The sequence below is a fragment of the Dipodomys merriami genome, unplaced genomic scaffold (genome assembly GCF_024711535.1).
Source record: "Dipodomys merriami isolate MVZ:Mamm:240054 unplaced genomic scaffold, mDipMer1.0.p SCAF_255, whole genome shotgun sequence".
Classification (NCBI taxonomy): Eukaryota; Metazoa; Chordata; class Mammalia; order Rodentia; family Heteromyidae; genus Dipodomys; species Dipodomys merriami.
The window spans coordinates 488,667-513,101 of record NW_027203993.1 but is presented as its reverse complement, the minus strand read 5'-3'; the positions used below and the strand labels follow the sequence as shown (position 1 = coordinate 513,101).

The 24,435-nt window shown below is 38.0% G+C and overlaps 1 non-coding gene across 1 annotated transcript; it reads right to left on the bottom strand.

Moving 5' to 3' along the window:
- Positions 1 to 23,067: 23,067 nt before the first annotated feature.
- Positions 23,068 to 23,171, bottom strand: LOC138836717 (U6 spliceosomal RNA). The gene has a single exon (XR_011375024.1). It is a non-coding gene; the product is annotated as a U6 spliceosomal RNA (small nuclear RNA).
- Positions 23,172 to 24,435: the final 1,264 nt, after the last annotated feature.

The following is a 24,435-nucleotide window of genomic DNA, read 5'->3' as shown; positions in this document are numbered from 1 at the left end:
GTAGAAAAAGCCTTTAGGGGTTTAGAGTTTTATTGGAGTGGATTTCTTGAGGTAAAGTGTGGCTGTGGCACTAGACCTTCTTTAGGTCAGAGACACTTAATGGGGTTACCTGTGAGAGCAACACCATCTTCCTACAACCGGCTGAATTTTTAAATTATATTTCATCTAGTTGTTTGTTGGAGCATTGCAGTTTTTCTGGAATTTAAGGTTTTCTGTATAACTTTGTCTTCAAGTAATCCAAAGCATTAAATATTACATTTAAAAGCTATTCTGTAGCACATAGATTTTGGAATTATAATATTAAGATGAAATTCTTATTGTTTGTACAAAATACCCCTTTTAAGTCCAAATGGGATATAGGCTCATTTCAGCAGCTTTGGGTCTCCTTCTTCTTTTTGTTTCTCCAGTATCTTTCTTGTTTTGGAACAAGTGTCATGGGTTATCTGTCCATTCCAAAGTAAGACTACTCCATTAATTTAATAGCAAAGGAATCTAACCTCCCTGTCTCTCAAGACAGCTTTGAGTATAATGATAATCTGACCATTCACATTAGTGAATTTTCAGTCATATTGATAATTTTTTGTAAACCAATCATTAAAAAGTTTCCAAAAAGCAAAATAAAGATGATGTTCTTCTTTCTAAGGTTAAAAAACTGGTATTTCAACAAAACACATTCTATTCTTCCCAGATTACATGGTGAAGAATTTCTCTTTCATCATAACCCTTAACACTGAACCCTCCCTTCAAACATGTAGCTTTATTCAATTTTCCTGTTCTAGCTTTCATTTTGGTACTAGCATCAGTAATCTCCTTCTAGTATTTGACAATGAAATTCCATTTATTGATAGAGAGCTCAATTCATATTGACAAAGGCAGATTGGTGAGCATATCATATAGCATAAAATATTGAATATTATTAACGTGATCTTATGTAACTATTCCATAAATTAATATAAGTACCACATCAATGTGCAATTTCATGTAATTTTTAAAATGCAAAACAATTGCATATCTACGTTATAAAATAATGCAGATAACTAGTAGAAGAGAATAAGCTAAATCCATTGCATCATTCCCAAAATTCTTTTAAAAATTTTATTTTCCCATTAATATTCACCTCGGGCCCTTCTTTTTCTAACAACCAGTGACATGTTGATGTCTCTAGATTTTAGTCACCTCTGATTAACCTCTTTCATTTCCACCTCCAGTTTGTCCTTCATGAGGAATAACTTGTTCCAATGTGCCTACAAGAAGACAGTAGTACCCAAGTCGACTGGCTGTCCCCATTCTTCCCTTGCTTTGTTAGGGAAGGGGGTATCAGCAACAAGGTTGCCAGGGACCAGGTGGCTGGAACCATGGTGTTGTGAATTATGAGTAACAGAGTAGAGTAGCAGAGAATAGGATACCAGGGAAAGGGGAATTGTGACTGTAATCGCTGAGTGACAGTGGCACCAACAGCTTTGCAAGGATTGGGATATCCAGACAGTTTAGCAGGGACAAGGAGGAAAAGAGAACGTGAAAGTGTAAAAGTTGTGAAGGATTAGGGTGGCACAATCAGGTTAAAAAGGTCGAGAGTGTTCAAACTGGGTAGCCAGTACTAGGATAAAGCAATTGGCATGGTAGACTGATGTGGTGCAGAGATCAGAGTTTCCCTCTCCAGTTTGGCTGTTAGATCTTTAGGGAATTACCATTAGCAGCTCATTATCAGCATGTTGGGTTCAGGCATGTTCCATCCATAAATGTCTACTCCAAATAGATTGCAATCTTTGACACTGGCTTTCGCATCTTTTCCCTTAGCATCCTGAGAGACCACACTCCACAATGCTGCAGAACAGGCTCCACATTGTGAGCTGAAATCACCTTTTTTTTTTTGTTTGTTTTTGTTTTTTGTTGGCCGTGGGCTTGAACTCTGGGCTTGGGCACTGTCCCTCAGCTCTTCAGCTCAAGGCAAGCACTCTACCACTTGAGCTACAGCGCCACTTCCAGTTTTCTGGTGGTTTATTGGAGATAGAAGTCTCACGGTCTCTCCTGCCCGGGCTGGCTTTGAACCGCGATCTTCAGATCTCAGCCTCCTGAGTAGCTAGGATTACAGGCCCGAGCCACGAGCATCTGGCTGAAATCACCTTTTACAGATCTCACTGCTCATCTCCAACATCAATTATCATGGTAGCAAGGGATCTGTGTAGTGCTCAGCAGCAGTGCTCTGGGAAGCTACCAGTTCTTACCCTAGCATTCTGGGAGCTCCCTTGAAATGGGCAAGAACGCTGGCTTCTGCTCTTCTAACTTCTGTGGCTCTGGAAATCCAGACTGTTCTACCTCAGATGTGTTACTTTGATCTACAGGTCCAAATGTTGCTTCCAACTTTCTTTGTCTCCTCTAGGTAATCATCACCTTTTACCATCTCTCCTTTTCCTACCATGTTGCTTACTTCATCTCCACATCCTTTCATTTCTGCTTTGTATCAACCTGTGGCTTTCACACCAAACCCTTCCAATTTCTGATCTGCCTATCTAGGTGTGAATCCGGCACAGCAAGCTACATGTAACTTCTGTACCTGTTTATCAACATTGACTCTGGAATCCAAGGTGGTACTAGGCAACTAAGAACATGGGTAGAATCTTAAATACTCCCCAGCCAATCACTGCTCATTGAGAAACATGCAAATGTGCTGTGGTCAGTCTCTCCATCTCCATTACTAGTTCAGTAGAATAAAGTGAAATCAAAATGGAGCCACCAGACAGCTGCTATGGCAGCAACCGAACCAATCATAGATAATTTAGTGAGAGGATATGAATCAAATGTAGTAAGGTAAATGCACATATTTATAGGACAGTACACAGGATTTCCATCAAACAAGTTAGTTTATGTCCAAAATGCCAGACCAATCTTGGGTTCTGTCCTAGATCTTCCTTTTCTGAAGGTACTGAGGACTCCTAGATACAACTCAGACCTAATGACATGGATGAATAGAAATGTAGGTGAGTATTGCTTAGTGTTCTGAAGTTGTGCTAAGGTGTTGTCTTGTCATGGCTAACATCTAATCAATGTCCTTTCTTGATCTCCACCACATCTCTTTATTTGGCATAAGTGGCATGTGGGAAGATCTAACAATGTCATCTAGAGTTTGGGCCTGGGGTTAAAAACTCCATTTTGTGATCATAAATATTCCACCACTTCCTGAAACAAAATGTAAGGATCAGCAAGGAAGTTGGGTTAGCAATTCAAAAACTTATAATTACTTTATAGTGCAATATCTGAAATCTTTCCTTCCCACCCCTCAGAATCTGATTCCCCAACTGTGTAGACACTCATACACTCTGTTCTCCTGGAGCATTTGTGTGGGGGGCATCATCAGCTTCTTATGTGTACTGCTATACAAAGGGAGATTTTTCTCCTAGGATCAAAATGACTTCAGTGATTGGGGTACTCTGCAATACCGTAAGGGCATGGTCATTTGTTCATACCCCTAAGTAGAACTGTCAAGGACTAAGGACTAGTCAGGGCTCACTTTCTGTCAGTGGTATTGCTCTGAGGAATTGCTGTCAATGTTGCCCACAGTGGCTAGGCTAAGGTCTCTCAGAAAAACTCCAAACTCAACCTGCCTGAGTCTCTGAGTTGATCATCATTGAGCAACTATGCTCCACAGTATGTGAGTCACTCACTTCTATGGACCTATGCATATGAAGGCCCAAGAAGAGAGTTCCCTGGAAGGAAGGTCCTGGAATGCAAAACATCTACTAGGACAATGGAAACCCATGGTTGGGTGTGCTTAATATGCAATGAAGTAACAAGAAAGAAAGAGACACTGTCAAACCCTAAACAAAGGGTCAGAAGGACTGAGGGGAAGGGAGCCCCATGATCAGGAATATAAATGGAGCTTACAAGCCCTTTCAGGCTCTGACTTTCTAGGTTGAAAGTAAGATAACAGATAGCCTGAGTTCCTAAGAGCTCAATGTTTAGGCTATATTACTATTTCAGAACTTCTTTTCCCTCCTTCTGTGTTCTGAGAGGAACAGTTAGTACAGTGCTTCTGTCTCCTAGAGGCAATCTTTCTCATCACACAATGCTTAAAGTAGACAATATATGGAAGCTTCTCTTAAATAAAAAATATGAAGTAGAAAACAGTGCTTCTCCTGAATTCCTGGCCCTAAGAAGTTCCCAATTCTGAGCACAGAGTCATCATGGGTGAGTGCTAATAATCTGAATGGTGAACTTTGAACACTCCCCAAGGCAGATACCGTCCAGTACAGTAGTTGCCACCTATGATCCTGGTTATTAAGACTGAAAATTCTAAGATATTGAGTCCCAAAAGAGGAAACTGGGCCAAGGAGAGACAATTTATCATTGCTGGAAAAGGAGGAAGACAAATTGGAGAATATTTCTCTGAGAATGGACATGGTAGTCATTTCAACAGTTTTCAAATTGTGGCTCATCAGTAGAGACAACCAAATCAAATCTCACTAAAGCAATACTAAAACATATAAAAAAAAACTATTTGGATTTCGTTACTAACTTCTTTTTTCTTTTTTTTCTTTTTTTTTTTTTTTTATTTTTTTATTTTTTTATTTTTTGGGTCCGGTCGTGGGGCCTGAACTCTGGGCCTGGGCGCTGTCCCTCAGCTCTTCAGCTCAAGGCTAGCGCTCTACCACTTGAGCCACAGCGCCACTTCCGGCTTTTTTCTTTTTGCTTATGTGGTGCTGGGGAATCGAACCCAGGGCCTCATGAATGCAAGGCAAGCACTCTACCACTGAGCCACCTTCCCAGCCCACTAACTTCTTTTTTCAAGTGTGTGTGTGTGTGTGTGTGTGTGTGTGTGTGTGTGTGTGTGTGTGTGTGTGTGTGTGTGTGTGTGTGTGTGTGGTGTGTATGGAACCACATTGGTTCTTAAAAAACAACATATTGGCACTATCCTTTAGGTTTCCCAATCAAGACTCGTGGCATTCTAACTCTACCACTTGAAACACACAATTCTGCTGGTTATCTGGAGATCAACATGTAATGGATATGTCAATCTAGGTTGGTTTCAAAGTATGATTTTCAGATCTCACTCTCTGAAGTATATAAGGTATAAGAGTGAGCTTCAATGCTCAGCCCAGTATTTCCAGTAAGTTACTTAATCTTTCTGAATCTCAGAAAGTGAAAAGAACTACTTTGTAGAACTTAGAATCTGGTGGGAGTTATGACTGGTTGCATGAAGTATAAGTGTTTGGGATGTGTGGACAGAGACTGACACTCTCATAAAACTACTGATGTTTATATTGAAATGAATTCCAGCAATTGGAAACAAGAGGGATTTTTCTGCTCTTATTTATCCATTTATGGGTAGTGAGGGGCCACAGAAACTCAAGGAGGACAGGGGAGCAAATGCAGCAGTGGTTCTCTGTAGATATTATGTTGACAATGAACTATACCACTTGTGGACAGGGACAGGGGGGAAAAACAGAGAGAGAGTGCAAAGGAAGTGATGAGACTGTCCAATAAGAAATGAACTCATTACCTGACTTACAAAATGGTGACCCATGTGTACACTTCCTTAACAATAACAATTTTTAAAATCCAGGTTGATAATTTTCTTCTCCAGTTTTCGCTAGAGGCCCTTAAGACTCAGATCCACCTATGGAGCTTTTAAAGGTTACTTTATATGATAATTAATATACAGCCAGAATCTCTTAAGAAATATTATAAAAAGTATTCCATTCTTAGTAACTTTCTGTTTGAGTGCAGATTATCTATGTTGTTGGCAGAGCTATTTTTTACTTTTTGTTTTCAGTACTTGTCAGGTGTTGAAATCCTTCTTAAAGCTTTGTGACAGAGGTCCAATATGTCTTGGCACCCTGCCACTAGGTATCATGATAATGAACCTTTGAAATTAATGTCCTTGATTATGAGTTTTATTTATTTATTTTTTGTTTTTGTTGGTGAACTCTGGGCCTAGTCACTGTCTCTCAGCATTTCAGCTGTAGGCTAGTGCTCTACTACTTGAGTCACAGCACAACTTCTGGCTTTTTCTGCTTACATGGTGCTGAGGAATCCAACCCAGGGCCTCATGCATGCAAAGTAAGCAGTCTACCACTGAGTCACCTTCTCAGCCCCTATGAGTGGTACTTTTGTGCATTGATTTATTAAGCAAATCTATTGAGCAAGTACATTCATTTTGCCACTAGATATAATCAAAATTATGAATTATCTGATATTTTAATGAATAAAACTGTTGGAATTGTTTGTCTCCTCATGCCAAAATCACAAAGGAGGGTATTGTGTACTAAAACCACAAAAGAAATTCAAGATCTTGGTGCTAACAAGAGAATTCAAAATGGTTTTTCATTATGAATACTGAGCTCAAAACTCTTCTAATACTTATTTATAAATGCAAATTAATGGGGGAAAATCAACCAGGAAGTAAAATTATATTGATTGTTAATTTTTAAAGCAGAAAATATGATCATTGATGACAGACTAAAGACAAAGTAATACCACAGCCCTGTATGCTCAATAAGAAATAAGAAACTTTTATTGAAAAATTGAGTTGGAAAGTGAACATCAGGCAAAGGCAAGTAGTCAGAGCCTACCACCAACAAAGAAACACCACAATGTATATCTCAGAATAAGGAAACAATTTCAGAACAGCACTCATCATCTGTATCCGTGATTTCAATAATACGTGTACACTTCCCTACACATACACACACACACACACACACACACACACACACACACACACACAATGTAAGCAACCACTCAACCTACTCACAAACATCCACTCATCATGAACCATGTTCTTCCTGTAATATTTGAAATTTTAAAAGTTTTAAGTATTGTAAATAATTAATAACAGATGCATAAGCAATCATTTTCTTAATAGCACTCTGCTATGGAAGTGAGAGTTCATGATTATTAAAACTACCTAAAACATCTCTGAATCTGGAAAGAATTTTTAAAAAGACAATCTAAATTTTGGGACTATATTTCTACCAGCTATTCTGCAAAGGATTAATGAAATGATACTTATAAGATCCAAAAATTAAGTACTAAATTAATACAATGAATACATGAGTAAGCAAAGTGAAAGACACTGATCAGAGAGACCTATGCTGCCTCCAGCTCTCAGCCAGCTGCACACTGTGGCACCCTTGATGCCACCTGGGCCACGTGGTTGTGTTCCCCAGAGCACTGGCCATATTGGAGTTGGAGCTGGGGGTGGGGGTTGGGAGAGGAGGGTAGGACATGGGGGATACTACACTAGGGTTGGAGCTTGGGGTGATGGGGAGGGGAGTATAGGCTGCAGGGGAGGCTGCACTGGAGTTGGGGCTGGGGGTGGTGGGGGGTGGAATGTAGGCCCTGGCAGAGGCTGGTGAGGGGAGGAAGGAGGGGGGGAAGGTCAGCTTCTCTGACAGCAGCCACCCCTATGTTGGCTAGCTTCTGGGGAGTGTCTGTGAGTTGGGATGGTTGGGGCGGATCCCCTGGGGCCTGGCAGCCTCGTGAGGAGAGGAAGGAGTCTCAAGTCCTGTCAAAGTAGACAATGAGAAATGAGAGAACCAGTGGATGAAGAATTTCAACAATAAAGAGGAGGACTTGTAAGCAAACTCTGGGGGTGTGGAGGGTGGTGGCCACAGGACTGAAGCTGCAGTGATGCCTCTCTCGATGCCTCTGGCAGTTTGTGAGGGCCAGCTCCACTGCTTTGGGCTCAGCCTATGACTGGTTTTGCACTGGGCACCAGGAACGGCCAGCCCAGCCTCAGCCTGCCCTCACGGAGCAGCAGCAGGGAGGTCATGCACAGTGGGGTGAAGGAAACATGCCTGGCCAATGCTGTTTCAGCCCAGTCAGGACAAGGGCCACCGGGGATGTTCCAGCTGTAGATCAGGACTGGAACCATGGACAAGACCAGGTGAGTCTTCTGGGAACCAGCATGGTGGCTCTCACATGTGGGCGGGGAACTTCCTTAGCTTGCCCTAGGGGTTTCCACAGAAAAGCTCATTCACCCTGGTGCCTCTCACACCTTCTGGATTCCAGCTGTCCTCCGGTCTCCTGCCTCATCCAAGTACAGTGTCAACTCCATGCCATTGAGAGGTCATTACATAGATGCTCACAGGGCTTCTCAAACCTGGTTCACCATGCATGCAAGGCTTATGGTGTGCCATCCTCCAGGCAAAGTGTACCCCTGATTCAGCTTGACCAGCTATGCCTACAGGACCATGAACTCCATTCTTACACACAAAGCCAGGGATACACAAGGCTATGCTGCAGTCTAAGTATCCTATTCTTCATCCTGCTCAAGTGTGGGGTGGCTGTGGAGCCAACTGCACTATCACATTTGATTATCTCAGTGGAAGAAGAAAAAAGCTTCATTGTCCGAGATAAAGCTGCCCCTGGGTTTCTATGTGTACAAGAGGTGTGTGTGTGTGTGTGTGTGTGTGTGTGTGTGTGTGTGTGTGTGTGTGTGTGTGTGTGTGTGTGTGTGTGTGCGTGTGACGTGAGAGATTCAGACAGAGCAGAGGTTAGGAATAAAACATTTCTTTCCTTCAGCACTGAGTTTTGGTATCTAGTGGTTTTTTCCCCCTCCACCAATCTTTAGTAAACGTTCTAAAGTTGTCCGTTTGTATACTTTTGTCCCCTGATCTTCCTGATGATCAGGTTCCTATGATCTGCGTGTGAACTTCAGCATTTGCTGCATGAAGGTGGTGCCTTTTTAAACATCTTTTTTTTTAAATATAATTTTATTTTATTTGTGAACATACTGTACAGAGGAGTTACAATTACATGGGCAGGATAATGTGTACATTTCTTACCAAGCATTGCAGCCTCCTCCTTTGTTTACCCTTCACATCCCTTCCCAGCCTCCCCCCTCCCCCCATCCCAATCCTTCTCCTTCCCCCCCTCCACACCCTCCCCCCCCGCACCGACGTTGTAAAGCTCGTTTTGGACATGACAACTTGTACTTCTTATTGTTGCAACAGGTCCACATGTATCCTTAAACAACTGGTTTTTCCCCATCTCCTCCACAAGTTATACTGACATCAAATATAGTGAAAGCAGGGTTATACTGTGGGGTAGGGACATACAAAGCAACAAAGAAACAATCTTATAAATGCGTTAGAAACACATGCATGAAAGAAAAAAACGTTAAAATACACATCAAAGGGTTCATTTTTCTGACATCACATTATCTGAACTTTTCCGCTTGACTCATACATATACTAGATATTACAAATAAGGGAAACCATGGGACCTATGTTTCTTTGGGCCTGGCTTACTTCACTTAATATAATTTTTTCCAAGTTTTTCCATTTCCTAAAAAATGGGGCAATGTAATTCTTTCTGATGGTGGCATAGAATTCCATTGTGTATATATACCACATTTTCTTGATCCATTCATCTACTGAGGGGCATCTGGGTTCGTTCCATATCTTAGCTATGGTAAATAATGCTGCAATAAACATAGTTGTGCTGGTAGCTTTAGTGTGGTCTTGTTTGTAAACATTTGGGTAAATGCCCAAAAGTGGGATTGCTGGGTCATAGGGGAGTTCTATGTGAAGTCTTTTGAGGAACCTCCATACTGCTTTCCAAAGTGGTTGAACAAGTTTACATTCCCACCAACAATGATGTAAAGTTCCTTTCTGTCCACATCCCCTCCAGCATCTGTTGTTGTTAAAGTTCTTGATTTTTGCCGTTCTAACTGGAGTGAGGTGATATCTCAATGTTGTTTTGATTTGCATTTCTTTTATGGCTAGGGATGTTGAGCATTTCTTCATGTATCTATTGGCCATACTTCTTTCTTCTTCAGAGAAGTTTCTCTTTAAGTCTTTTGCCCACTTACTTATTTGGCAGTTGTTTCTTTGAGGATTTGTTGTTGGGGGGTTTAATTTTTTGAGTTCCAAGTATATTGTAGATATGAGACCCTTGTCCGTTGTATGGCTAGTAAAGATCTTCTCCCAATCCGTGGGTTTTCTATTGATCTTGCTAGCTATGTCATTTGCCCTGCAGAAGCTCTGCAACTTTATGCTATCCCATTTGTCCAACCTTTCTTTGATTTGTTGTGTTTCCGGGTCTCTATTCAGAAAATTTCGGCCTGAGCCAAGGAGAGCTAGGGTTTCTCCTATTCCATCCTGTAATATTTTCAGAGTGTCTGCTTTGAGTTTAAGGTCTTTGATCCCTTATGAAGCTCTTTGATCTCTTTAAATGCAATTTGTGCTGTGTTAATGTGTTACTTAGCCAAACTGTTTGGACCTAGGCTGTGACTGTTAATTTTGAGATTATCTTAGCACTAATATGAGACACTATCCTTTCAATCTACATTTCTAGTGAAAGAAGTTCAACATGTTTATTAAAATAATTGCCTGGGTGTAAACAAACAAACACAAAAGCAGTGTTATAAATGTACAATCACTAGATTTTAGTAAATTGTGGACCACTGAAATAAATTTTTTAACTAATTTTAATAATTGGAATAGGAAAAAATCACAAATTATAAAACTTAAAAATTGATCAAATACCAAAAAAGACACTGATCAGGAATGAAGTACAAATGTTAATGTTTAATAAATAAATGAAATATTTGAAATTCTTATCCACATAGGAAATACATACCCAAAAGTCACTGACATCCCATCTTACACATTAAAATACTTATAGCCACTCAAACAAATAAACCAAATGCTGGAGAGGTTGTGTGGCATTGTAACCGAGTACAACTTATATGTAGTTCAGAGTGGAAGTTTACACAATACCAAAAACAACCCCACATATTTTAATGACCTTTACAGTAACTTGGATACATATTGAAGGAATATGATTCAACATGAACATCCATGTTAATGGCAGCAGTATTCATAACAACCAAGATCTGCAATCAACCTAGTTGTACCAGTAAATGGAATAAACAAAATGGGCTATTCATAGCTATAAACATATTCTGGAATATAAGAGAAGTTAATGCTTCTACTGTTACATTGCAAAGTATTTTTGGATATACACCTAATACTATTTTCATGGGCTTTTCTGGCATTGTGTTTTTTCTTTTATGAGGAACGTCAATATTGATTTTCAAAGTAGTTACTACAGGTTAAAGATATCCTGTAAGGGGCTGGGAAGGTGGCTCAGTGGTAGAGCGCTTGTCTTGCATGCCTGAGGCCCTGTGTTCGATTCCTCAGCACCACATAAGCAAAAAGTAAAAAGCTGGAAGTGGCACTGTGGCTCAAGTGGTAGAGTGCTAACCTTGAGCTGAAGAGCTGAGGGACAGCGCCCGGGTCCAGATTTCAGGCCCCACAACCGCACCCCCCCCAAAAAAAAGATATCATATAATAGGTGAATATTAGACCAAAAGTTAAATATATCAGTGAACACATACAGGACCATCATATGTAGTTTATAATTTGAAGCAATTTTAAGAAAGCAACAATTGAGAAAAAAAGATAATGCTAGAAGTTTAATAACAAATTATTTTGAAAAGTTGAATGAAGAAGGTATAAAATGAGACTCATCAAAAACTGTTGAATGATAGAAGATGGATGAAGGTTAGAAAAACATTCATCTGCATGGCCAATTTGAATGAAGTAATTGCATATTTGGTGTACACTGAAGAAACATTCCAATTCATAATATACACTTAAAATGTTTATGAGAAGACAAATCAGGATCTGTCTTTTGTATATGTAATAGCAAAAATTCACAGAAGGATCAGAACTGTTAAAAAGAGAGAATATGGCCAAAATTGTTGATGTGATTGTTTGAATATATCTGTGTTTGTGTGGAAAAGGAGGAAAGAAGATGAAGAAAACATATGGGGTGCTGATCAAGATATATTTTCACATTTATAAACAAGGTAAAATATGAAAGATGTGCAACTAATTAGTGTTAATTTAACAAATCATTTTGCTCAAGTTTTAAAAGTGAAACAATAAAAATAACTTAATAACATCAAATAAAAAGGTCATTGAAGAAAATGTCCCATAGACAGATTTTCCCCATAATTTGCTTTATAACAAATGGATAAAATAAAATGTAATTACATCTGAAGATGTTAACACTTTCAAAGGTCACTTTTAGAATCCAGCAAAGAAAAGTATCAGAGAAGTAGAGAGCAAGAAAAACCTGTGCTATGGATGAAGATATTTAGTAGAACATTGTGATGAAACAATGTGCTCTCTTTTCCTAATCAACATAGTCCAGGTCACTTACCTTTTTACAGAACACTTGTAGTCAGAGAAGTAGAGTTACTAATTAGGTAGTAATTTACTACTTTTATTCATTAATCTTATTATGTGATTACTGAATGATGTAAGTGATCCTATGAGATTTTCTGACCTCATTTTCACGGTGTCTAATTCCTCCCCTTGACCATGATTCTTCTGCTAGTCTCATTTTTCCTTGTTTCTGAACTCAACTCCTGTGATCTTTCGGGTCATGAAAAAGAGCTGGAGAAATGTGAGTATGGCTTGGAGTCTGTGCTAACTTTCACTCCAGCTCAGAGGAACTATTGAAGGACCTCCACCTGAGCTTCAGAATCAGATATTAATTGACCTCTTTGGAAATGGAGAAATTCAGGCAGAATCTGTCATTCCTTGACTTTCTCTGAAGAGATTTTGTACTAGGGCACAATTCAGAGGATGAGCTTTCCCACCAACCACCACAACCTTGATAGAAGGATCAGATTTAGAACTGATAGTGGTCTCAGTTCCCAAAGGGCCAATGGGAATCCAGGAGACCACATCTTCCTCCTGATTAGGGACCTTCTGGTAAGAATAGAAACTGGACAAAGTCTAATGTGGAGATTAACTGAGACTGGGCCTAAGGGCCACACAAAAGAATTTCCCTTTCTTTGACTACAATTGTGTTGTTTAGTGAGACATGACACCTTCCTTCATATCAGAAAATGCACTAGGTGAATTATGTCACTGCCACTATGTGGGAGGTCAGTTCCTTGGAGGAGAAGGGGTTAAATGTTGTGAGTACCAGTTTTTTCTCTAGGCCGTTATCTCTCCCATGCCTTCCCCTGCCAGGAATATGTTGCTTCTTTCCTGCATTCAACTACTTGTGTACCATAGGGTATTCTTTTTCTAGTCTCTTACATTTGCAGTAGCATAGGCCCAGTCTCTGCTCCTTCCAAGAGGTGACAACAAGATCATATTTGTACTGAAGGTCAATCATATTGAAAAAAATAACTGAAATTAATAGCACCCTTTCATACTTGCATCTTTAATAACAGACAACATCCTTGTTGCTCATTCTGTAAATTCAATTCTTTAGTGGCAAGCACCATTCTAGGAGGTCTTTCCTGGCCACTGAAAATTGAACTCACTAGAAGCTGAAAAGTTTCATTTTGTGGGGTGGTGGATAATGGTGGCTCACATCTATAATCCTAGCTAGTCATGAGGCTGAGATCTGAGAATTGTGGTTCTAAGCTAGCCTGGGAAGAAAGTCTATGAGATTTGTCTCTAGTTAATCAACAATAAAACAAAAGTTGTACTCTGTCCCAAAGTGCTAGAGGGCTGAGGGACAGTACTCAGGCCCTTAGTTCATTCCTCGTGACCAACAAAAGGAAGTTTCATTTTTCTACCATGGTTTCTTCTTCTAACACACTATGTGCTTTATCTGTAAGTCTTAGGGTTCCTGTGTCTCACTCAAGTAGATTTTTTCTTTCAAAAATAAGAAAGTCTACAAAGTCTACCTATTCTACAATCACTAAGTTTGGAATAAACATTTGTTAACTGTTGGTGTGCAGACATTAGACTCTTACTTTAAAGAAACTATGTTGGCCTTCATTCCACTTGAACAATTGTGTGGAAAATAGATATATCTTTGTATTCCTTTGGTTCTTTCTAGAATCTGTATTCTCCAGATTGTTTTTCCATTGATGCAGAAAAGTTCCAAATTGTGGCAACTATTATTTATTGTATTGCTAGTTTTAAGCATGGAAGAACCGATCAAAGATATTTCAAATTTAATTTTGTGAAAAATGTTCATTCATTATCTAAATTCAAAAAACATAAATTACTAAAGGAACTGTTCCTTTGGTAATAAAAAAAAAGAAGATCATTCGGGTCAGAAATAGTCTCTTCCATGTAGGAGTCTTGGAGGGTCTGCCTATATAGTGATCTGACTTTGAGAAGTAGTTTGCCATAATGGGTCTTTTCAACACTTCTTGTTTGGCACTAGAAGCCTGGTGAAACAAACACATTTGTGTATGATTCTCTTTCAGGAAGTCCATGGCTGACATTGATTGTGTTAGATAATAATTGTCCTCCTACCATTTCCTTCTAAGTAATTTTACTTATATTTGTGATTTTGGGACTTGTATCAGGTTATATGTAACAATATCCTGTGGAGCAATTTAAAGAAGGAAACTTCAGTATCTCTGTTATAATGTAGTGGTATCATAAAAGTTCCTTATATTTTACAATATAAGAAAAGTAACAATGATTATCTTATCAACTCTAGCTAAATTATGTAACATTAGGCATTATGATAATAGTGTCTGAAAGTCCACAGATCACTTTATTTTCAAAAAAAATCAAAGTAATCAAAATATTGATATTTTTGAAAAGTATATTATGAGGCACGGATATTTCCAAAGACAATGTTACCCACAAGACATTTTGTTTCTTATTTTGTCATGTAGCTAATTTAACTTTTCTTTTTATCCAAATTATAACTTACGATTTACTACTTGTGCTACGAAAAATGAAGCACAAATTTATTTTTTGTCTTTTTTACTCATTTGTATTTATCATTGTGCAAAGTGGTTTCAATTCAATGAGTTTGTTTATAAGTACAATGCATCTTGATTACTGTTCCATTAATATACCCATCTTTCCCCAAACTACCCATCTTCCAAGTTACATGGTTCCATTTTTACATTGATATCATTAATATAATGATTATATTTGCCATTCCTTCCTCTTTTCATTAATCTAGCCCCTCTTTTCTTAAACTTCTTCTCCAGCCGAACATCATTTCCCTTTCTGCTACTTATTTGCTTGAACTCTTCATTGTTTGTTAGCTATTCAGAGAATCATCATCACTGAAATACTTTCATGAGCATACTGAGTATTGGATTTTTAATTTCATTTTGATTTCAACTTGTACACAGGAGTTGACATTCATTATGAGTACATGAGTACAATCTCACCTCTTTCATAATTTTCCCCAGCACACTCACTCCCACCTTTTCCTCAAGTTTCTTCATTTGGTAGGATATGCATTAAGTTAGAGCACTGCATTTCACTCCAATTTATTGCTTCATTTATCTATTTCTTCTCACCTTGACTCCATCCATACCTCTGAGTACTTGATTCGTAGTGTTTATTTTGTTGGAATGTGAGTTAGCTATTCTAAGGAATTACATTCTTTGAATTATTCTCTGAACTATCCATATTTCAGTTCATACCTAGGTGTATAGTTGGATTCCACCACAAAGTGTGCATATTGTATTGATCTATATTATGTCTAACTTCCTATATAACAGAAAACATATGTCATTTGTTTCTCTGGGTTTGGCTTTCTTCCCTTACTTCATTTAGCATGATTTTCCCAAATTTATTTCCTTTCTTTGCAAATGATTCATTATAATTCTTTTGAATGGATAAATAAAATTCTGTTGTGCATGTACCTGTGTATGTATGTATGTATATATATGCATATATGACAATGTATATGCATACATGTATATTTATATGCATATAGCTATCATATTTTCCTGTTCTACATGTCCACTGAGAGGCATAGTCCATGTCTAAATGTGATTTCTTGTACTATTATGCTTTTGCTTTCAATGTTTTGGAAAATGACTAAATATCATTTGCCTAATCTTATGCATACAGTCCATTCTATAACAAAAATCATTCTATTAATATCCTAATCTGTTGGTTTACGTTTCTTTTCATGTTGGCTCCTATAAATCACAGGGGTTCATAATTGCATATGAATCTGTTTTTAAGAGCAACACTAAATATTTGCTTGTATATAGTTGACACTTGCTAATAATTTATTATAAAATTACATACATATGCATATACAATTTATATATATTGACACACATATATGCCTATATATGCATGCATATAGAATATATATGTGCATATATATATATATGTATATATACACACACACAAACATATATGTGCTAGTACTAGGAATTAAATTCAGGGCCTAGTTTCTTTTGGTTTTCCTTTTTGCTCAAGGTAGACCTACTTCCATTTGAGCCACAGCTCCTTGTTTAGCTTTTTGTTTCTTAGTTGTAGATAAGAGTATCATGGTCCATTTTACCTTGTCTGTCGTGAATCTACTATCCTCAGATTTCAGCCTTCTAAATAGTTAGGTTTAAAGGCAAGCAGCATTAATACTAGCCCTATTATATTTGAATTAAAAATATATTTAAAGAATGATAACTTGTAGTATTTTCAAATAAATCTTTTCAGTTAAATAAAACATACTGCTTATTTTTTTTCTTATTCCAACTCACCTACCAAGAAAGGAAAGGAAAAATGTGAAACTGAAGAACCTCTGAATGTAACCATTCTCAAGCCTGCTAGCCACAGTTTCTTTGCTGGAAAATAGAAGAAGATGCTACCATATACAGGCAAAGTGGAAAAACATGCTCTTCACTGAAGATTCTGAAAGGCTGATGACAATGAGGACAAGCAACTTTATCCATGAAATGTCACGAAGGATATGCTGTGTTCGGTGACTCTAGTGGATAAGTTTAGCCAACGTTAGAGGATGGTCATAGCGATGAGAATAATCAAAGGTGTATATGGGATTACAGAGGTGTGTTTTCTTGAAGATGAATGCTCTTGATTTTGTTGCTAAGCTTGTCAACCCTCTTGAAGTCTCTTGTCTTGCTGCTGGCCCTTTTTAACTGTTTACTCATTTGCTTCAACTGGGCCTTCTTTTCACTTAAAAGGATTATTAACTCCATGTGGTCCTGGTAAGTTATGAAAATAGGAAGCTCCATTATTACTCCATCTTTCTTTTCTACTTTTTATTTGTTCCACTATGAGAATATGAACTCACGGCCTGGACACTGTGTTTTAGCTTTTTCTGTTAAGGCAGGTATTCTATAACTTGAGGTAAAGTTACATTTCCATGGTTTTGGAGAACTAAAGGGAGATTTTTGTCTTGACTGGATTTGAACTTCAATCTTCAGTTTGCAGACTTCTGAATAGTTAAGATTATAGGATTGAGCCGTTAGTGCCTGGCCCCCAACGCATTTATTTCTTAGCCACAAACATGGCATGTGTCTTATAGAGTTTTGTAATTGAGAAATTCTCATCATATATGAGAGTTAATGCAATTTCACAGGGAAACGTTGGAAAGTCAAGAAGTGCTCACTAAACAAATTCAAAATGTGGTTTGTTCTTACTTTCTTGATACAACAGCCCCACTGATTTCTCTCATGGATATCTTCTAATCTACTTCTAATTTACTTCTAATTCACAAGTGGATATAACTCAATTTCATTTCACTACATGAATTCTTGTTACATGTGTTACTGAACTACATTACATCTGAGGCCCAGTGACTACATGAAATCATCAATTTAATCATGAATGACCTCTGCTCTTTTGCAATAACTAGACTCCTTCAGGGTTCTGAGACACCAAGATACTTTAGGAGACACAAGCCCCTTCTCCTATCAGACTTGCCAATGCAGAAGAAGCAACTGTTCCTTTCAATCCTTATAGAAAACTTGCCTGTAACATGAGATTCTCAGCAGTGAGAAGGGTGTTCAAACTACACCTGCCTGGACACTGCTGGCTCACCTTCTGAAACTTCTCAAACCTTTCTTCAATAATGCTGTCTGCTGTATGTAGAATTGTTGTTCGTCTACACCAGCCATCCAGACATCTCCTTATTCTCTTCATTGAATAGGATCCACGAATTGAGTCTGTCTACAATCTCCTCTTTGCTTATAATCACCTACAGAGAAAAATGCATTTGGCTGTTGAAGACAGCAAACAAAATGGTGCCCTTCCCTCCTATTAATGGAGTGTGAATTTCATTCATTTTAGTCAGCATCTTTGAGGACTTATATCTGTGTTTTTCCTCTCAGAAACCTAGGGCTCAACATCATCAGACATTCTCATACATTTGCTGAAGTAACAACTCTATGTGACCAACAACACTTTTACCCATTGCAAATCTATTACCATCAGGTCACAACAAACCTTATAAACAAGAAAGGCTGAATATATTAAGCACCCCATAAATTCTTCTGCTTTATATCTTTTCAATATTTATTTTCGAATGATGATAACCTAATTTAATTCTGATGATATTTTTCCTCTTAAAATTAATCAAATTCTTACATGATTAAAGCCAAATGTCCTGCTTATTTAATTTAAAAAACTATAATTCACATCGTGTAAAACCAAATGTATATAAAACAACATATCAGGAAGATTCAAGCCATATATATATATATATATATATATATATATATATATATATATGATGGAAGATTCATACATAGTAAAATAAAAGAAACCTTAAACCAATGCCCATCATTCATTTGATCCTGCACCTCTAGTGGAAGAGGGTGATTTTACCTATAAATCATGGAAATGTCATCTCAATCCAGTCTACTCTACAGAGGCTAACCCCAAAATACCCAATGCTTCATTACTTACAAACAACTCTAGCAAGTAGACTTTATTCACATAGGATTCTCCTCCCTACAATGATAAATGGATTATGCTAATAAATTTGAAAGTAAATAGTTCAAAACAGCCTGGCTGAGAGTACAAAAGGATTTTGAGGTCTTAAAAATCTTGAAATACTTCCAGTTAAAAAGGGGCCACAGAAGGTCCATTGCTAAAGTTTTAACATGAAGTTCATAAATACGAAAGCAAAGGGATTTTCTTCTTACACACAAAAACCTCAACAAGAATTTTCGAGTGAAGCAAAATTACCAAATGTAGCACCATCTACCCAGCCAAATGTGTTGAAAGGGTTTGAAAGTCTATCCCTAGAAACCCAAGTTTTGTTTCTATATCTCTGACATGTATTTATTTCAACTTTAAAACTTTAGTCTTTCATGGCTCAGAATTCCTAGTTAATCTCACAATGGCCCTACATACTGCTCTACATTAACTTTTGGAGAACTTTCCTAGAACACCAAACACATTCTTTTTGTATAAAATTTGAATAGAAAACTTAAATTGACTTTTAAAAATGAAGCAAGTAAATGCTCATTCTGATATAAAATATAGGTCAACACTTCAATTTAGAGGACAATGAAGTTAATATTTAGTTGAAATTTATTTACTAATTATATATATATATATATATATATATATATATATATATATATATATATATATATATAAGTTGATAAATACGTGACATCCGTGACATCTCCTTTTAAAAAACTAAAAAATGTATTGTTTCTGAAGTAGTCATCACATACAATTTCTCTTCAACTGGCATTATTTTGGGGCTAATTTTCTAAATTAAAGAGTGTAAGAAATGTTTTTAAAAATATAATTAGTGCAGATTTCTAAGCAAACGTTTCATCTGGCTATGGATACATAATTTTTTGGTTTGTCTATTTATCTTTGTGGTGGCTATCAAACTAAGAATTTTAGGAAAACTAGGCAAACTGTCACTAGCCATACCTAGGATTATTTTATGTTCTATTTATTTTAATTTTTGTGCTGATCTTGGGTTTGCATGCATTGCCTGAACATTGTCCCTAAAATTTTTCTGCTCAAGGTTATGACTTTAAAACTTGGGCCACAGTTCTACATCCAACCTTTTGGTTGTTAATTAGAGATAAGACTCATAGACATTCTGTCATTAGGCCCAACTTCACACCAAGCTTCTCAGTGTCCATAATATCAAGGACTATAACCATGAGCCACTGTTAGCTACATTATGTGTTTTTTAAAGCATCTGTCAATAATAATAGAAAACTATCACCATTACTAAAGGCTTAAACCTGTAAATCTAGCAATTTCAGAGGCTAAGATTGATAAGATCATGTTTTAAAACTAGACTTGTCAGACAATTCAGAGTTTATTTGTTTAACCTGCAGGACACAGGGTTTAAATCAGGCCTAGGCACTTTATATGAGTTGCTTTTCATTAAGGCTAGTGCTCTACTTCTTGAGCCACAGTGACACTTCCAGCTTTTCCTAAGTAGATATTAGAGGGAAGTGGTAAGGAGACCTCACAGTTTGGCTCTTAACTGTCATCCAAAAACTAAGCCTTCAAAGTAGCAAATCAGAGATTCTTACCTTCAACTAAGCAGTAATGAAAATACTGAAGGTGTGATTCAAGTGGTATAGTGTCAGCCTTGCTTGGAAAAATTTAAGGAAATTCAAGCCTCAGTATTGGCACATATGTACACAAAAGCATGCACATACATACATATAAAGGATCCTATACTCAATTCCCTGGGATTAAAAAAATAAAATATTAAATTAAATTAGGACAAAAATAAGAAATTCAAATTGCTAAAAAAAAAAAAACAAAAAAAAAAACAAAAAAACAAAAAACAACCTACCATAGCCGGGTGGTGGTGGCTCACACATAAAATCCTAACTACTCAGGAGGCTGAAATCTGAGGATCACGATTCAAAGCTAGCCTAGGAAGGAAAAGTCCATGAGACTCTTATCTCCAAGGAACCACACAGAAAACTGGAATTGGCACTGTAGCTAAAGTGGTAGAGCATTAGCCTTGAGCTGAAGAGCTTAGGGATAGCACCGAGGCCCAGAAGTCAATCCCCACGACAAATAAAAACAAACAAACAAACAAAAAACTGCCACAACTGAATTGTGACTTAGGTGCTAGATTTCTTTTTTTTTTGTTGTTTTAAATTTAATTTTATTTTATTTGTGAACATACTGTACACAGGAGTTACAATTACATGGGCAGGATAATGCGTACATTTCTTACCAAGCATTGCAGCCTCCTCCTGTGTTTACCCTTCACATCCCTTCCCAGCCTCCCCCCTCCCCCCCATTCCCAATCCTTTTCCTTCCCCCCCTTCCCCCCCCCATCCGACGTTGTAAAGCTCGTTTTGGACATGACAACTTGTACTTCTCATTGTTGCAACAGGTCCACCTGTATCCTTAAACAACTGTTTTTTTCCCCATCGCTAGATTTCTTTCTTCCCATAAATGAGGTATGAGTTCAATCCCGAGTTGTTCATACCAAAGCAATCCAATAAAAGCATACTAAGAACTAACTAACAAAAAATATGTCATTCGTTGTAAAGAAAATTAAAACTTATGAAAATAATTGAAAGAGAGCTAAAAGGAGAACCATGGCTCAATAGTGAACAGCAACTTAAGCCATACCACCATTTCCAGTTTTTAGCTATTTATTGGCAAAATGAATATCACAGACATTGCTGCTTGGGATCCCTTTGAATCTGGATCCTCAGATTTCAGCCTCCTATGTAGCTGGGATTACAGGTGTAAGACACCAGCAGTCTGAGATATGCATTTATTTTGTCATGTTTTGTGGCAAATTATCACAAATTAATTTGTTTGGCCACTGAATACCAACTATTGTAGGATATAAGATTGGGCTGGTAACTTGGGTGTGGTTTGTCTATAGTAGCTGCTCAGTTTCTAGCAGGGGCCACTAGCCTATAGTCTCTCACAGAATGTGGGGATCTCTTACAAGCTTATGGGATGCCTAGTAGGGTTTAGGTTCTGTGGTGGTGAGACTGTGGTTTCTGCTTTCTGGTCTCCTATCATACAGCCACTGTTGTCAGCTCCTAGGCACCCCCATACTTTCTTGAGAAACATATTCTCCTTACTGTTTGATTCATTCTGTTTGCATCACTGACTTCTAGAAAGGCCTTAATTTGCACTCACACCTTGGAAATAACTCATACCAACTCTTGTGGGAACTAATTACATTTGTAGAATCTGTTTAATTTTGTTATCTACCAGAGCATATAGTGGGGTTAGATCCTGCCCGACTGGAAGATAAAAGACTTCCCAAGGGTCTGAGTTGTTGTGTATCACCTGATACACATTAAAAGCTATTTATTGGGGCTGGGAAGGTGGCTCAGAGGTAGAGCGCTTGCCTTGCATGCATGAGGCCCTGGGTTCGATTCCTCAGCACCACATACGCAGAAAAAAAAAGCCGGAAGTGGCATTGTGGCTCAAGTGGTACAGTGCTAGACTTGAGCTGAAGAGATGAGGGACAGCGCCCAGGCCAGAGTTCAGGCCCATGACCGGACCCCTCCCCCAAAAAAAGCTATTTATTATCTGGGCACTGGTGGCTCATTCCTGTAATCCTAGCTATCTGGAGGATGAAATCTGAGGTTCCCAGTTCAAAGGCAGCCTGGGAATGAAAGGTTTAAATCCAATAAACCACTCAGAAAGCTGGAAGTGGTACTGTAGCTCAACTGGTATAGCACTCACTTTGAGCTGAAGAGCTGAAGGATTGCGCAGAAACCAGAGTTGAATCCTCAGAATTAAAAAAAGAAAAACATTGGAAAAAGCTATTTATTATTCTAAGTGTCCTCAATTTCAGACACTGGTAATGTTGAGTTATTGTTTGACATTAACCAATGAAGTGTGAAATTTAAGAAAATGAAAGATAGTTCCTTGGGTGGAGTGGAAAATATTTTGGCAGTTATAGGTAATGAAACACAGTTAGGAGTTAAATTGAGGATAGATTCAAGAGCAATGGCCGTGGCTTCAGAGATGGGACAGAGCTAAACATGTTAGACATATGTTAAAAAGAGAACATGGGGCTTGGAATGTGGTTTAGTGGTAGAGTGCTTTCCTAGCATGCATGTAGCCCTGGGTTCAATTACTTAGTACCACATAAACAGAAAAAGCCAGAAGTTGCCCTGTGGCTCAGGTCAAAGGGTGCAAGGCTTGTGCAAAAAAGAAGCTCAGTGACAGTGCCCAGGCCCTCAGTTCATGCTCCAGGACTGCCAAAAAATAAAAAGACAGAACATGTCAATAATGAATGAGGGAGGGATCCAGAAACCAAATTCCTCACTGAATATTTTCTCTATTTCAATATCATTCCAGAGAGAAAAATGAGGCATAAAGATGGTCCAGAAAGAACATATCTTATGAAGTAATACAAGATTCTTTAAAAAAAAATATGGAATGCTTCACATATTTGCATGTCATCCTTGTGCAGGGACCATGCTAATCTCTGTATCATTCCAATTTTAGTATATGTGCTGCCAAAGTGAGCACTACAAAAATTTGTTTTTTTACTGCAACTGGCCTGTAGAGACAATCCATTAGACATAATTGTGACTTGCAATAGCATAAGAGCTCATTGTAATAGCACAAGTGCTTTCTGGATATTATGTATGGGTCCTGAGCCTTGATAAAAGCCTAGGTGCTATTCCTATGTTTTTCCTCAAGAATATTACTCTATTACTTAAACCACAGCTCCATTTCTGACTTTTCTGGTGATGAAATGGAGATAAGAGTGTCATGGACTTTTCCTGGCTCACCTGGCATAACATTGGGATAACATTGGGTTAATACCTGGGATAACATTAATAATGTCAAAAATCTCAGCATTCTGAAGAGCTAGAATTATAGTTATGAGCCATTAGTACACAGAGAAATATTTCTTTTTCAGTGGAATGAATTAAGAATACAGATTCTTAAGGAAGATTCACCCTCAGTACTAAGTAAATCATCAAGAACATTTCACGTGGACACACACACACACACACACACACACACACACACAAGCACACAACCAGACACACAAAACCACATAAACATCTCAGGGATCTGTATCTCTTTCCCCTAAAGAGTAGTATGGTCTAATGGGCAAACTGTGGTGTCACAGTCATGTAATCCCAGATATTGAGAGGTAGAGGTATAAGAGCATGGGGTACTAAGTGTGACTTGGGTGAAGTTAGCACAAGATCCTATATGAAAAGCAAACTGAGAAAGAAAGAAAAAGAGTTGGGTGCATGTAGGCACAAGTGGCAAGTTATGTGCCTAGTAAGTTTAAGGCCCTCAGTTTAATCCTCAGTTCCATGAAAAAGACAAAAGGAATAAAATCTCAGTCCATTTTGTCATTGTTTAAAATCAATTAACCTGTATACTTCATGAGGAATATAAGGTCTATTTCAAGCCTAATAGTAGTAGCTGGAAAGTCTATATAGCATGGTAGCACATGGGACAAGGCCCCGTAGGTGCATCATATCACAGAGGATCTCAGCATTATGGCATGTGCTAGAATGACAGGGATTAAGGGGCATAGGTTGCTTTTAACAACTGATAACAGTGATAACGTTAGTCCCTTGAGAGTTGATGAGATAACATTTATCCATTTATGACTGAAACATCTTTTAAGGTTTCTACCTCCTGACACTGCTACATTGAATAGTTAAACTTCAGTATGAGCTTTGATGGTGACAGACCATTAACAGGCTTCTGACCGAGGCAGGTGAGACCATTGGAAGCCAAGGATGTTAATACAACTAGGCACCTT